The sequence below is a fragment of the Mauremys mutica genome, chromosome 22 (assembly GCF_020497125.1).
Source record: "Mauremys mutica isolate MM-2020 ecotype Southern chromosome 22, ASM2049712v1, whole genome shotgun sequence".
Taxonomy (NCBI): domain Eukaryota; kingdom Metazoa; phylum Chordata; order Testudines; family Geoemydidae; genus Mauremys; species Mauremys mutica.
The window spans coordinates 22,158,933-22,172,504 of record NC_059093.1 but is presented as its reverse complement, the minus strand read 5'-3'; the positions used below and the strand labels follow the sequence as shown (position 1 = coordinate 22,172,504).

At 51.1% G+C, this 13,572-nt stretch overlaps 2 non-coding genes across 2 annotated transcripts; one reads left to right on the top strand and one right to left on the bottom strand.

Moving 5' to 3' along the window:
* On the bottom strand, nucleotides 1-74 carry TRNAT-AGU. Its single transcript has one exon. It is a non-coding gene; the product is annotated as a tRNA-Thr (tRNA).
* Nucleotides 75-8,552: 8,478 nt separating this feature from the next.
* On the top strand, nucleotides 8,553-8,624 carry TRNAE-UUC. Its single transcript has one exon. It is a non-coding gene; the product is annotated as a tRNA-Glu (tRNA).
* Nucleotides 8,625-13,572: the final 4,948 nt, after the last annotated feature.

Genomic DNA, 13,572 nt, shown 5'->3' with positions numbered 1-13,572 from the left:
AGGCACCCCTGGGAGTTGAACCCAGGATCTCCTGTTTACTAGACAGGTGCTTTAGCCAGCTAAGCCATGGTGCCTTCCCTAAAGAGCCTTTGCAACCACTACACTTGATGGTCCAAGACTACACCTTCAAATTCCAAAGTACAGACATTCCCCATTTCCTTCAAGACTTGCAGACTTTTTGCTGTCTGGCTCTCTGTGCATGGAAAGCCACAGCTGAGCTGACAGAGGGCTTCTAACATGCACTTCTCCCACAAGCTGCCATGATCAGATACTAATTAGTGCTCTGTGTTTCACTCACAGCAGCTTCAGCTCAACTTGAGTCATGGTAACCTTTCCATCAGCTCCAGATTTACCACTTAACACTTTCCACAAGACTTAGCTGCAAGGAAGGGTCTCTGTGTCTTGAACAAGGATTGTGCAGTGAGGTCTTTTCTTTTCATGAGAAGAAATAAAAGAAAGGAGCCTGACAGAAAAGCCAGGTTCTGCAAGGAAGAACTGGCAGACCAAGCCAGAATCTTCTGGTGAGTAGGAATGCTCTCCAGCCAACTCTTCCCAAAGATCACTATCCAGAGGCCACTTCCCACAGAGACTGATTATGGTTACAGACCCATCCTGAAATTAGAGCAGAATATTTTAAAGCTTATTCTCACAGTAAAGTAACACAATTCAGCCATGTTGGCACAGAGGAGAAAGCACTCTGTCATTTCATAGTTATTGCTACTGATCTCACTGACAAACTTCCTTTTCTCGGGGCTGCTCCCAGCATTTTAGGGAGTTTTTCCTCTTCTCCCTTCCAGCTGTGGTGATGGGACTGCAGCAGCTCCCCGGATGGCCGGCTTTGCTCCTTCATTTCTTTGGCTGAAGCTGTGTTTGCCACCAGTTTAATCCATAGCTGAGACCTCAGGTACCAGCAGCTAGTTACAAAGGCTTAATTCCCATCACCATCAGTGGGAGGTTATCCAGGGCTGCCAAGGCTGCAGGATTTGGCCCATGGACAGTCAAGGTGCTACAGCAGCTACATTCTTACGTGGTGAGTCCTGCAGCCTATTACCAAACTGCTCTGTCATAGTCTGCAGGGCAGCTTGACTTTTTGAGACTCTGGCAGAAGGGAAACCCTGGAGGAGAGAAGGAAAATGTCCTCAGCAGTCACAGCCAGCAGGAGCAGCAAAGACTGAGTATCAGACACACTTTTTCACCAGGAGAGTAAATGTGCACGACCCCCTGATATATTCTCAGTTCACTCCCCCTCCCAAGGAAGCCCTATTCTGCTCTATTACACTCTCATGGGATGAGAGGGAAGGTCCTCTCATGGGTAAATAACTGGTTACAAGGTAGGAATAAATGGTGAGTTTTCAAAATGGAGAGAGGTCAATAGTGGTGCCCCCCAGGGCGTCTGGGATAAGTGCTATTCAACATATTCATAAATGATCTGGAAAAAGGGGTAAACAGCGAGGTGGCTAAATTTGCAGATGATCCAAAACTACTCAGGAAAGTTAAGTCCAAAGCAGCCTGCGAAGAGTTACAAAAAGATCTCACAAAACTGGGTGAAAGGGCAACAAAATGACAGATTTGTTGGTAAATGCAAAGTGATGCACATTGGAAAACATAATCCCAACTATACATATAAAATGACGAGGCCAAAAATAGTTGTTGCCACTCAAGTGAGGGATTTTGGAGTCACTGCAGATAGTTCTCTGAGAACATCCACTCAGTGTGCAACGACGGTCAAAAAAGCAAAGAGAATCTTGGGAATCATTAAGAAAGGGATAGAGAATAAGAAAGAAAATATCATATTACTTATGGCCCCCCACATGCATTGGCCTCCCCTCAGGCAGGGGGCTTATAGGCTCTTCTGCCAGTTGGTGTTAGCGGCAGCAACGGCTGGGTTCAATGTCTAGGGGAGGAGAGCAGCAGAGAGGGAGAAGAAGAGAGAGTCCCGAGAAGGAAGCAATGAGAGCAGAGTGCAAACCAACCAGCTGAAAGTCTCACAGGAGTCCTGAAATATCAGTAGCTCCAGGTCCCATCAGGGCTGCCCGGGGGGTAAGTGGGGCAATTTGCCCTGGGCCCCGCAGGGGCCCCCACAAGAGTTTTTTGGGGCTCCTGGAGCGGGGTCCTTCACTAACTCTGGGGGCTCTGGAAAACTCTCGTGGGGCCTGGGCCCCCGGAGATTCTTCAGCTCTGGGTCTTTGGTGGCAATTCGGCGGCGGGGGGTCCTTCATGAATGAAAAGTGACTTCACTGAAGTGTTGAAGGGCCTTAATGGAGAGAAAAGATTGGGTATTAAAGGGCTCTTTAATCGAGCAGAGAAAGGCATAACAAGACCCAATGGCTGGAAGGTGAAAGGAGACAAATTCATATTACAACTAAGGCACAAATATTCAACAGCGAGGATGTTTCACCACAGGAACAAGCTACCAAGGAAAGTGGTGGATTCTCCATCTCCTGATGTCATTTAATGAAGACTAGATGCCTTTCTGGAATGTGTTTGCCCCAAAAGTAGCTATTGTGTCATACAGGAGGCCTGTGATATGCAGGGGGTCAGATTAGATGCTCTAATGGTCCCTTCTGGCCATAAATTTTACTAATTTCTGAAAAACTGAGTGTAGCATTGGGAGCAGCGTCTGATGTTTTCCTGTCTAGCCGGCTTGCTGCCTAGAACGAACGCTCCTTGAGTGAGGTGATCCACAGGGAATAGCTTAAACCTCCAAAGTGCCTGGCCAGGGGCAGGACATTAGCACAGCAAGGGAGGGGTGTGGCAGTGACATCACAAAGGCCTTTTGCAGGACCTCAGACTATTGGTGGGGAGGTGGTGACCTCACAGAGAGATGCTGACATCAGCCAGGCAGGAGAGGGGTGATGGGCCAGGGAAACCTCAGAGACCCCTGTGGCTTTGCTTCAGCAAGTCTCCTTCTCCAGGTCTCTCTTTGAGGACTGAGACAGTATTCGGGTTCACGGACATAAGCACCAGGAGGAGCCTCTTTTGAGTTTTCTCCTTCTCTTTCAGTGATTTTACTAGAAAACAGACATCCCTGTTTAGAAGGTAAGAGCCTCCTGGAGGGAAGGTGTGTCATGAAGGCATCACAGTTCGGATGCCGGTGCCCCCCCAATGTAAGGAAGTTCCCACCATCCTGCTCTGTGTTTGCAGGGCGGGAGATAGCAGCATCCACGGCAGTGATTTGCTCCTGGCTGCCGGAGCAGAGCAGCAGGCTCAGCTGTCAGAACTTCCCAGAGCGATGAAAGGGGAGGGGCCCATGGCTCATTAGCAGGAATGCAGGGCAGGTGAATTCACAGCGGGCATTGTGGGATACTGGAGGAGGCCAGTTATGGTGATATAATGAACAGCAGTGTCCACACTGACACTCTCTCACTTTAAGTTTGCTGCAAAAAGCTCTAGGCTTCTCATCGAAGTTGTTTTATTTTGTCACCAAAACAGGGCACTTTTGTCGCCAGACGTGGCATTGCAGTGTGTGCACCAGCCACAAGCTGCCGACCGAGAGAGCGTTGTGTGTTTTTCACACACCTGAGCAATATAATTCTGCTGAAAGAACTTTGTAGTGCAGACCTGGCCAAAGATTGACTCACACACAACTTGTAAGGAAAACGTCACCTGTTCCTCTGCTTTGCAGAATCCAAACACAAGCAAAGCTTGTCAGGCCCCAGTGGCAATGGCAGGGAGTCAGGTGTGGGCAGACAGTATATTTTAGCCACCCATAAGTACCATGGCTTAGCTGGCTAAAGCATTTGTTTTGTAAACAGGAGATCCTGGGTTCAATTCCCAGTGGGGCCTTGTTGACTGGTTGTTGGGGCACCTGCTATTGGCTACTGTCAGAAGACAAGATTCAGAGCTAGATGGGCCTTTGGTCTGGCCCAGTGTGGTTTTTCTTATGGTTTAAATAACACTCACAGGCACTGATAATAGAGTTACTGAACGTTTGGGAGTTACGAGCGGGTAGGTCAGTGCTCCAGTCCCCACACAGATGACCCCCACCCCTTCCTCTGGGACGGGGCAGGTCTGAGCTCTCACACCAAATGGCTCATTGGGCCTGACAGAATCTGTGAGCAGCTTGTTTAGTTTTCGCCAAAGGTTGAGTCCTGCTTTGTGCACCGTGTGTGAGAATGAAAATCCTAAACTGCCCTGTCCCTGCCAGCAGGTATATGGGATCTTGGGGAGCAATTACCACACGGGTGGGGTGCAAAATAAACTTTATTAAGAAAATGCAAAAACAGGGAAAATTTAATAGTGAGGGGTGTGGGGTTTGTTAAGGTAGACAATTGGGGAGGGGTTTCTTTTGGTGAACAGTATAGGGGGTTTCAATAGTGGGGTACAATACAGTTGGTAAACAATTAACACTGAGGTATAAATGTAACAGGTAGCTAACAATTTCTATGTAAAAAGGTGTGTCACAGCAGCATATAACCAACTAACAGTTATGGAAAAATATGTTAAATAACAAACAATTTTAGGTAAAAATGTGTCACAGTGGTGTAAATATAGAATGTGAGGTGTATCAGAGAGGAAAAAAGTAACCAATGGGGTTTTATGCTAGATTGGGATGGGGGGAGAGGAGCACGTGGTGGAGCAGAGGGAGATTTAAACTTAGAGAGACACAGAGAACAGACAGACTGTAAGGAGTCAGAGGGACACAAAGAAGCTGGTGGGGGGGTTCCAGTGGAAAGACAGACTTAACCACAATTATGCAAAACACAGCAAAATCTTATCTATGATCTAACTTAACCAAGACTACACAAATTAGCAAGTAACAAAACACAATGCAACAATTCTCTAAGCCTAACTTACAGAGTATAAAGCTTAACCTAATGAGTGCACCTTATACTAGGGGTGGTTCTCCAAGGGTGTGGCTGCAGCAGTGGAGCAACTGCAAGTGAGCTGCCCAGGATAGAATCCAGGGAGGCACAGGTTTATTTCTAGCAGCAAAGGAGCTGAAGAACCAGAAACAGATTACAGATGCAGACCAAGGAGTTAACTTGGGTCTGTCTGTTGGGGAAAGAAAAGCCAGCAGCTAGAACAGGGAGGGTCTGCAAGAGAGAGTTCTTACCAATCCCCAGGACAACAGCAGAGGCAGGCACAACAGCAGCATCAGAGGACACAGAGAGGACTCAATTTGCTCACAATAATCAGGAGATCTCCAGGCAAAATTCGTTGTTCGTGGGAGGGGAGTTTAAAAACGGGGGTACGCTCAAAAACAAACGAGAGCGGGGAGAGGGCCTCCCAAAGACCCCTAGTTGATCAGACCAGGTGGCAAAGCAAGGACCTTCTCCAAGGTCTGCTTAGAAAATGTCTGGTTATATAGGCAGACTTAGGCGGTTTCCCGCCAGTAACTTTGATTGGTCCCCCTTGTTAGAGGGGAGGAGAGAAAGCAGGGAAAGGTCTTCAGGTGTGCACAGACGTGTCTGGGCTAGTCCTAAGTCACAGGCATGACTTACATGCTCAGCTATGTGGCCATATAAGGTCTTGCATTCTTGGGCAGTGCCCCCTACACCGAGCCCAGGTCTGAACAAAGGAGGCAGGGGCCCACCCCCACCTGAGCAGAGCAACGGCTCCGGTTAGTCTGCAAAGGCCATTCCACTGAGCAGGGCCAGGCTATGACTCTTGCTAGCCCCATGGCCGGGAGGGGCAGCCACACAGAGAGGAAAAAAAAAGGAATGCAGCAGGGAGGCAGCTGTAACAGACACAAATAAGGCACAAAAATTCAACAGCAAGGATGTTTCACCACAGGAACAAACTACCAAGGAAAGTGGTGGATTCACCATCTCTTGATGTCATTTAATGAAGACTAGATGCCTTTCTGGAATGTGTTTGCCCCAAAAGTAGCTCTTGTGTCATACAGGAGGCCTGTGATATGCAGGGGGTCAGATTAGATGCTCTAATGGTCTCCTCTGGCCATAAGGTCGACTAATTTCTGAAAAACTGAGTGTAGCATTGGGAGCAGCACCTGATGTTTTCCTGTCTAGCCGGCTTGCTGCCTAGAACGAACGCTCCTTGAGTGGGGTGACTACAGGGAGTAGCTCAAACCTCCAAAGTGCCTGGGCAGGGGCAGGACATTAGCACAGCAAGGGAGGGGTGTGGCAGTGACATCACAAAGGCCTTTTGCAGGACCTCAGACTATTGGTCAAAGGTGGTGGGGAGGTGGTGACCTCACAGAGAGACGCTGATATCAGGCAGGCAGGACAGGGGCGAGGGGCCAGGGAAACCTCAGAGACCCCTGTGGCTTTGCTTCAGCAAGTCTCCTTCTCCAGGTCTCTCTTTGAGGACTGAGAGCGTATTCGGGTTCACGGACGTGGGCGCCAAGAGGAACCTCTTTCGAGTTTTCTCCTTCCCTTTTAGTGATTTTACTAGAAAACAGTCGTCCCTGTTTAGAAGGTAAAAGCCTCCTCGAGGGAAGGGATGTCCTGGGTGTGTCACAGTTCGGATGCCAGTGGCCCCCCTCCACTGTAAGGAAGCTCCTGCTGCCGGCTCTGTGTTCGCAGTGCGGGAGACAGCAGCATCCACGGCAGTGATTTGCTCCTGGCTGCCAGAGCAGAGCAGCAGGCTCAGCTGTCAGAACTTCCCAGAGCGATGAAAGGGGAGGGGCCCATGGCTCTGTAGCAGGAATGCATGGCAGGCGAGTTCACGGTGGGCATTGTGGGATACTGGAGGAGGCCACTTATGGTGATATAATGAACAGCAGCGTTTACTCTGTCACTTTAAGTTTGCTGCAAAAAGCTCTAGACCTCTCATCAAAGTTGTTTTATTTTGTCAGCAAAACAGGGCACTTTTGTCGCCAGACGTGGCATTGCAGTGTGTGCACCAGCCACAAGCTGCCGACTGAGGTAGTGTTGTGTGTTTTTCACACACCTGAGCAATATAATTCTGCTGAAACAACTTTGTAGTGCAGACCTGGCCAAAGATTCACTCACACACAACTTGTATGGGAAACATCACCTGCTCCTCTGCTTTGCAGAATCCAAACACAAGCAAAGCTTGTCAGGCCCTGGTGGCAATGGCAGGGAGTCAGGTGTGGGTTGACAGTGTATTTTAGCCCCCCACAGGCACCATGGCTTAGCTGGCTAAAGCATCTGTTTCCTAAACAAGAGATTTTGGGTTCAACTCCCAGTGGTGTCTTGTTGACTGGTTGTTGGGGCACCTGCTATTGGCTACTGTCAGAAGACAAGATTCAGAGCTAGATGGGTCTTTGGTCTAGCCCAGTGTGGTTTTTCTTATGGTTTAAATAACACTCACAGGCACTGATAACAGAGTTACTGAACGTTTGGGAGTTAGGAGCGGGTAGGTCAGTGGTCCAGTCCCCACACAGGTGACCCCCCTCCCTATGGGACAGTGGCAGGTCTGAGCTCTCACCCAAATGCTCATTGTGGCTGCCAGAATCTGTGGGCAGCTCGTTTAGTTTACAGCAAAGGTTGAGTCCTGCATTGTGCACCGTGTGTGAGAATGAAAATCCTAAACTGCCCTTTGAAATAACAAATGCAGCAGGACGTGTTATTGTCCCTGCCCCAAAGCAGACAGACCAATGGAGAAATGCCGTCGAGTCCAAGGTAACACTCCACTGCCATTATACCTTTTTTCCTGGCTAAACTCCTTCTTATCTGCCTGGCCCAGGCTGTCCTCTGTCTCAGCTGCTGCTCCCGGCCTGCTCTAGAGTCAAACATGCAGGGCCCCCAGGGGAACAGAGGCTGGGACAGGGCAGCAGCCTGGGCTGGGCTGGGAAGATGCTGGGAGTTCTCGTTCCCTGAGAACTGGCCTGGCTCCCTTCTCAACAGCGAACAAATCAATTCCACGTCCCCTCCCCAGAAAAATCAGCCTGGAGCCAAGGGCAGCAGGGGACGATTCCCTGCAGTTCCCACCGAGGCAGGAGAGAAGCCAGGGCGTTTCTAGCAGAGCTTATGGAACTGAGGTGGGGAAACCAGCCTTTAATAACAGGCAGTTCCAGTTTAAGCTCAGTGTTTTTAACAATTTCTACAACATTAAATAACCCTTCAATCGTAGTGTCACCATCCATAAAATTGCTTCAGCCTTATAGGTTCCCAAATGCAAAACTAAACATCTCTTCAAACACAAGGGAGTGGAGATCAGTCAATGTTCAGAGTCACCCCCCATAAAAGAACCATGTTGTGGTACATAGTGGCCCCATCATGTGGCCATCGCCTTTCCCTCCTCCTCCAGAGTCAGAATGTGATCAGCTCCCACTGAGGGGGTGCAACACCCCTCCCTTGGTCTCTATGCTAGAGCTCCTATCAGCTCAGTGTCCTTCCCACAAGTCGGCTGCTGAGAGGGTTGCAATGGGGTAAATGAAGGCAGAGGAGGATTGTTCCTGCTGGGTTTTCTTTGTGTGTCTCTGTGATCCTGCTGGAGGAAGCATGATTTGAGTTTGTTTCAGTGGCTTGGGCTGGTCTCAGGTTGTGACCCTGAGTACAGGGATTCCTGCACTTTCTGCTCTTAGCTGCTCAGGGAATGGACAATGGAGCAGCTTCAGAAATTGGATTGAAAGTAGCCTAAGAAAGTGTAACATAAGTGAGAAGAAAAACAGCATCATCACCTCCTTGATGGTCTAGTGGTTAGGATGTAGCATTTTCAGTGCCATGGCCTGGGTTCAATTCCCAATCAGGGAAACGTGACTCTTTAAACCAAAACTGCTTCAGTTATTCTTCACTTACAATATAAACAAATCCATGGTATTTTCCTGATTCCCCCATCTTCCCAGTGTCTCTATGGCAGGGCTGGCTCCAGGCACCAGCGCAGCAAGCAGGTCCCTGGGGCAGTCAATGGAAAGGGGAGGCTTCAGCGGCAATTCATCCCATCTCAGAGGGAAGGACTTGAGGCCAAAAGTGGCAGAGGCTGAGCTGCAGCTTTTTTATTTTTTTTTCCACTTGGGGTGGCAAAAACACTGGAACTGGCCCTGCTCCATGGAAGACAATTTGTTAAATCCCAGGTGAGTGCAGTTCTATCAGTTCTCAGCCTGAGTCCTTAGGTCTTGATCCTGAGGATATTGTCCCATCATGGGGCCATTTCCCTCCTCTCTTTCATACAGACGCACAATTTTCCTTGCACAGACACAGGAACAGCAAGATCTTTCTCTGTCCCTTGTGCAAAGCAGGGGGCCAAATTCCATGGAAACAATGGACAAGCAGGGGGCCCTGGGCACATCCAGCCCTGGCCGTGAGATGTTCCCTCCCCTCTTTCTTTATGCCCCTGTTGTTATTTCATGGATTGTCTGGGATGGGGGAAAAGCTGAGTTCACTGCAGGTGGAGGGTAAAAAGGACCCTGAAAATCTCAGGCCCCAACCCCTGCTACCAGGATCACTGAGGTGCTGGGGATTTGAGTAGGAAAGGGACTGTGTGAATTGTCAAGGAGGGGAATGAATAACAATCTACAACTAGATCCACCACATTAATCACTGACACAGACTAATCCTGCTGCTGATAGAAGGGAAACTGGGAGTGATTCTTTGCTGTTCAGCCATGGAAACAGTGACCCAATTGCACCGCAGTGAATGTGCTGGGGAAAGCTGGACTTTACAGGCAGGTGGAAAAAGCAGATCCTAGAAACACCTGGAGCTCTCCACAGCACTTCTGCGACCAGGGTCAGATGTTGAGTGACTCACAGCGCCCCTCCCCTCCCATTACCTTCCAGTAGGGGGTGGCAGCACCCCTCACCCAATGCAGGGGAGAGGCCTGATTGTATCTCTGCACCCTGAGTCCAAGGCACCCACTCTCTCTGCCCCACACATCGAATCTGGCCCTGCTGCAAAGTGACCCCTAAGAATCAGCAATCTCCAGGACAGCAGGTTTGGCCCTCAGAGCAGGGAATGTGTCCCCCATGCTGCTCTTAGGCCACTGGATGCTCTGGAAACAAGAGGGCTCTGAGTGTAACCCAGGGGTCAGCAACCTTTCAGAAGTGCTGTGCCGAGTCTTCATTTATTCACGCTAATTCAAGGTTCCGCATGCCAGTGATACATTTTAATGTTTTTAAAAGGTCTCTTTCTATAAGTCTATAATATATAACCAACTATTGTTGTATGTAAAGTAAATAAGGTTTTTTAAAATGTTTAAGAAGCTTCATTTAAAATTAAATTAAAATGCAGAGCCCCCAAGACTGGTGGCCAGGACCTGGGCAGTGTGAGTGCCACTGAAAATCAGCTCGTGTGCCACCTTCGGCACACGTGCCATAGGTTGCCTACCCGTGGTGTAACCCATAGCAAGCAAAGACTATCTGGGGATGTAGCTCAGTGGTATAGCACATGCTTTGCATGTATGAGATCCTGGGTTCCATCTCCAGGTTGATTTTTTCCACCCTGCTGCTTTGCTCACGCCCAGAGGGGATGTGGCCCAGCAGTCTCCCTGCACCAGTTTCAATCCTGCTCAGTGAGGGGCAAGTGCCAATTGCATGGAAGGTCGGGGGCGGTTTCTGCTCCTAAGTCACCTCGGTACATGTAAGATTCCCACCCGCTGTGCTGCTTGGGACAAGGGTAGATGAGAAGGGTGAATCCTCCAGCACTGGAGGGAAAGGTCCCATCTGCACAGACTGAGAGGCAAGGAAACAGAGGGGCCGTCAGTGCTCAGAGATGAGGGAGGTCAGTGATGTACACCCAGCAGGGGACACTGTCTTTTTGAGGCGAGTGCAGCTGGCTTGGGATGGTTCTGACTGTTAGCCAAAAGGGCTCATTTCCCCCTGGAGCTTACCTAATTACCCCAAGGAGGCACGGAGACAGGAAGACGAGTACCACACCCTTTATTGATCAGTCAGCTGAGCGGGTGTTCTCCTCTCGGCTAGTGCCAGAGAAAGAGACACACCCCACAAGCCCGAACGGGCCTTTTTATAATCAGTAACAAACAACTTAGCCTACGTTCGTCTACGTCATTTGGCTGACCTGTAGAACCTGTACATGTATCTGTTAGGGGATAATTGGGTACGCAGGATACATATATCATTTTGTGGGGGAAACAAGATACATCTGTTGAGGATACATTTGTCATTCTGAAGGGGACACAAGATACATCCTTTGACCCTTTGTACTAGATACTTTGGATGCATACATGGAAAAACAGCTGCATACACTTGAGGAGCCAAAATGGCTGATAAGCTATCCAAACAAGCGAATAAGCAATTAGCTGACATAGGTAGATGTACGTCCCTTGTTCCTGTTAGGTCGATTAAAGTTTCAGGCTTACTACAGAAAAGCTTCATTGACACTGGTTTTCACCAACACTGACGATGGATAGAAAAAAGGCTGGAGTCAATGACAGATGAGACCACAGAAGGGGAAGGGGAATGGCAGCCCCACAGAAGGTCCTGGGTGCTCAGATGCCCCAGTTATTGCACCCTGGTCTGTCACAGAGAGAGAAAAGACCCAGAGGGACCCAGCCCCCTACAGTGATTCCATGGACAAGAACCTGGCTGGGAGTGGGGTGAAGGTTCCCTCTGGGCAAAGGGGAGCTGAAATCCCTCAGTGTCCTGGAATTTAAGCAATGGAAGCTTCAAACCCTGCACGGGTGTGGGCTGAGGTGCGTCAGCAGAAGGTTGGGCTGGACGGGGGCGGCAGGTTTGTATAATTTTTGGTGGTGTCCAGAATGGGACCAAGTCCTGCCCCACCCCCACCCCAGCTTTAGGCCGATTCTCCTGATTCCCCTGAATCGGGCCCCACCCCTAAGAGGGCCCTGTGCCCAAGCCCTGGTACTGCGTACTGGCAAGAGCTGGTGTGCTGTACCAGGGTGGCCCGGCTTCCTCAGGGGGCAATTTAAAGGGCCTGGGGCTCCCAGCAGGGGCTGGGGTAGGGCGGTTTTGGGTGCTGGGGGCTATTTAAAAAGTCCAGGGTTCCCATTGCTTCTACCGCCCCGGCCCTTTAAATAGCCCCCAGAGCCCCGCAGCTTCCCCAGGGCTCCCTCAGCTATTTACAGGGCCGGGGCAGTGGAAGCAGGGGAGCCCCAGGCCATTTAAATAGCCCCCAAGCCCCGGGCTGCTGCTGCTACCCCGGTGCTGAGGGGGGAGGGGGCACTTACCGTACAGGGTGGGCTGTACCCCCTGTACCCGCACCCCCTGCCCTGCCTGCACCAGTCTCTGCCTCCAGCCAGCCCCACACCCCCTGCCTGCAGCCAGCCCCACACCTCCTGCCCACAGCCAGCCCATCTCCAGCCAGCCCTGTACCCCCTGCCCTGCCTCCAGCCCCTCACCCCCTGCCCTCCCTGCACCAGCCCCTGCCCCCAGCCAGCCCCACACCTCCTGCCCCCAGCCAGCCCATCTCCAGCCAGCCCTGCACCCCCTGCCCTGCCTCCAGCCCATCTCCAGCCAGCCCTGCCTGCACCAGTCCCTGCCTCCAGCCAGCCCCACACCCCCTGCCTGCAGCCAGCCCATCTCCAGCCAGCCCCACACCTCCTGCCCACAGCCAGCCCCACACCAGCCAGCCCTGCACCCCCTGCCCTGCCTGCACCAGCCCCTGCCTCCAGCCAGCCCCCCACCTCCTGCCCACAGCCAGCCCATCTCCAGCCAGCCCTGCACCCCCTGCCCTGCCTGCACCAGCCGCTCACCCCCTGCCTCCAGCCAGCCCCACACCCCCTGCCCACAGCCAGCCCCTGCTGCACACCCTGCCTGCACCAGCCCCACACCCCCTGCAGCCAGCCCTGCACCCTGTCTCCAGCCAACCCCTGTCGTACCCCCTGCGGCCCTGCCTGAAGCCAGCCAGCTCCCCACACCCCCCTGCTCGCACCAGCCCTACACCACCGGCCCTGCACCTCCTGCCCTGCCTGCAGCCAGCCCCACACCTCCTGCCCTGTCTCCAGCCAACCCCTGCTGCACCCCCCTGCCTGAAGCCAGCCAGTCCCACACACCCCATCTCCAGCCAGCCCTGAACCCCTTGCCCTGCCTGCAGCCAGACCCTACCTCCAGTCAGCTCCTGCCCTGCCTCCAGCCAGCCCCATGTCCACTGATGCCCTGCAGTTCCCAGGGCAGTAACCCTGCACACCTGCTTCAATGAGGGGGGCAGGGAGCAGCTGGAACCCACACATGTGCACACCGTAGGGTGACCAGACAGCAAGTGTGAAAAATCGGGACGGGGGTGGGGGGTCCTATATAAGAAAAAGTCCCAAAAATTGGGACTGTCCCTATAAAATCAGGACATCTGGTCACACTAGCACAGCCCCAGGGAGTGGCAGGGACCCACACATGTAAAACGGAGCTCATTTCTAGTTCAGGCCCATCTTTTTAAAAAAGAACTTTAGGTAGGGTTAACATACACCCGTATTTTCCTGGACATGTCAGGCTTTTTGGTTCTTAAATCACTGTCTGGGAGGAACTTTTAAAGTTTAAAAATTTAAAAATTCCTCCTGGGAAAATACGGACGCATGGTAACGCTATTGGTACAAAAAATACATACTGTGGCACATCCCTTAAATCAGAACTTTTTATAGGGAACCGGTTCCTAAGGAATGAAAGTCTTTTTTATATATACATATATATATATCTATATAAATTTTAAGTTATCCCTGCCGGGGCCCGGCTGAAAATGACTGCCCAGAGTTCGAGAACTGTCCCTGTTCTCATTGGACAGATGGGGAGAAGCCTGA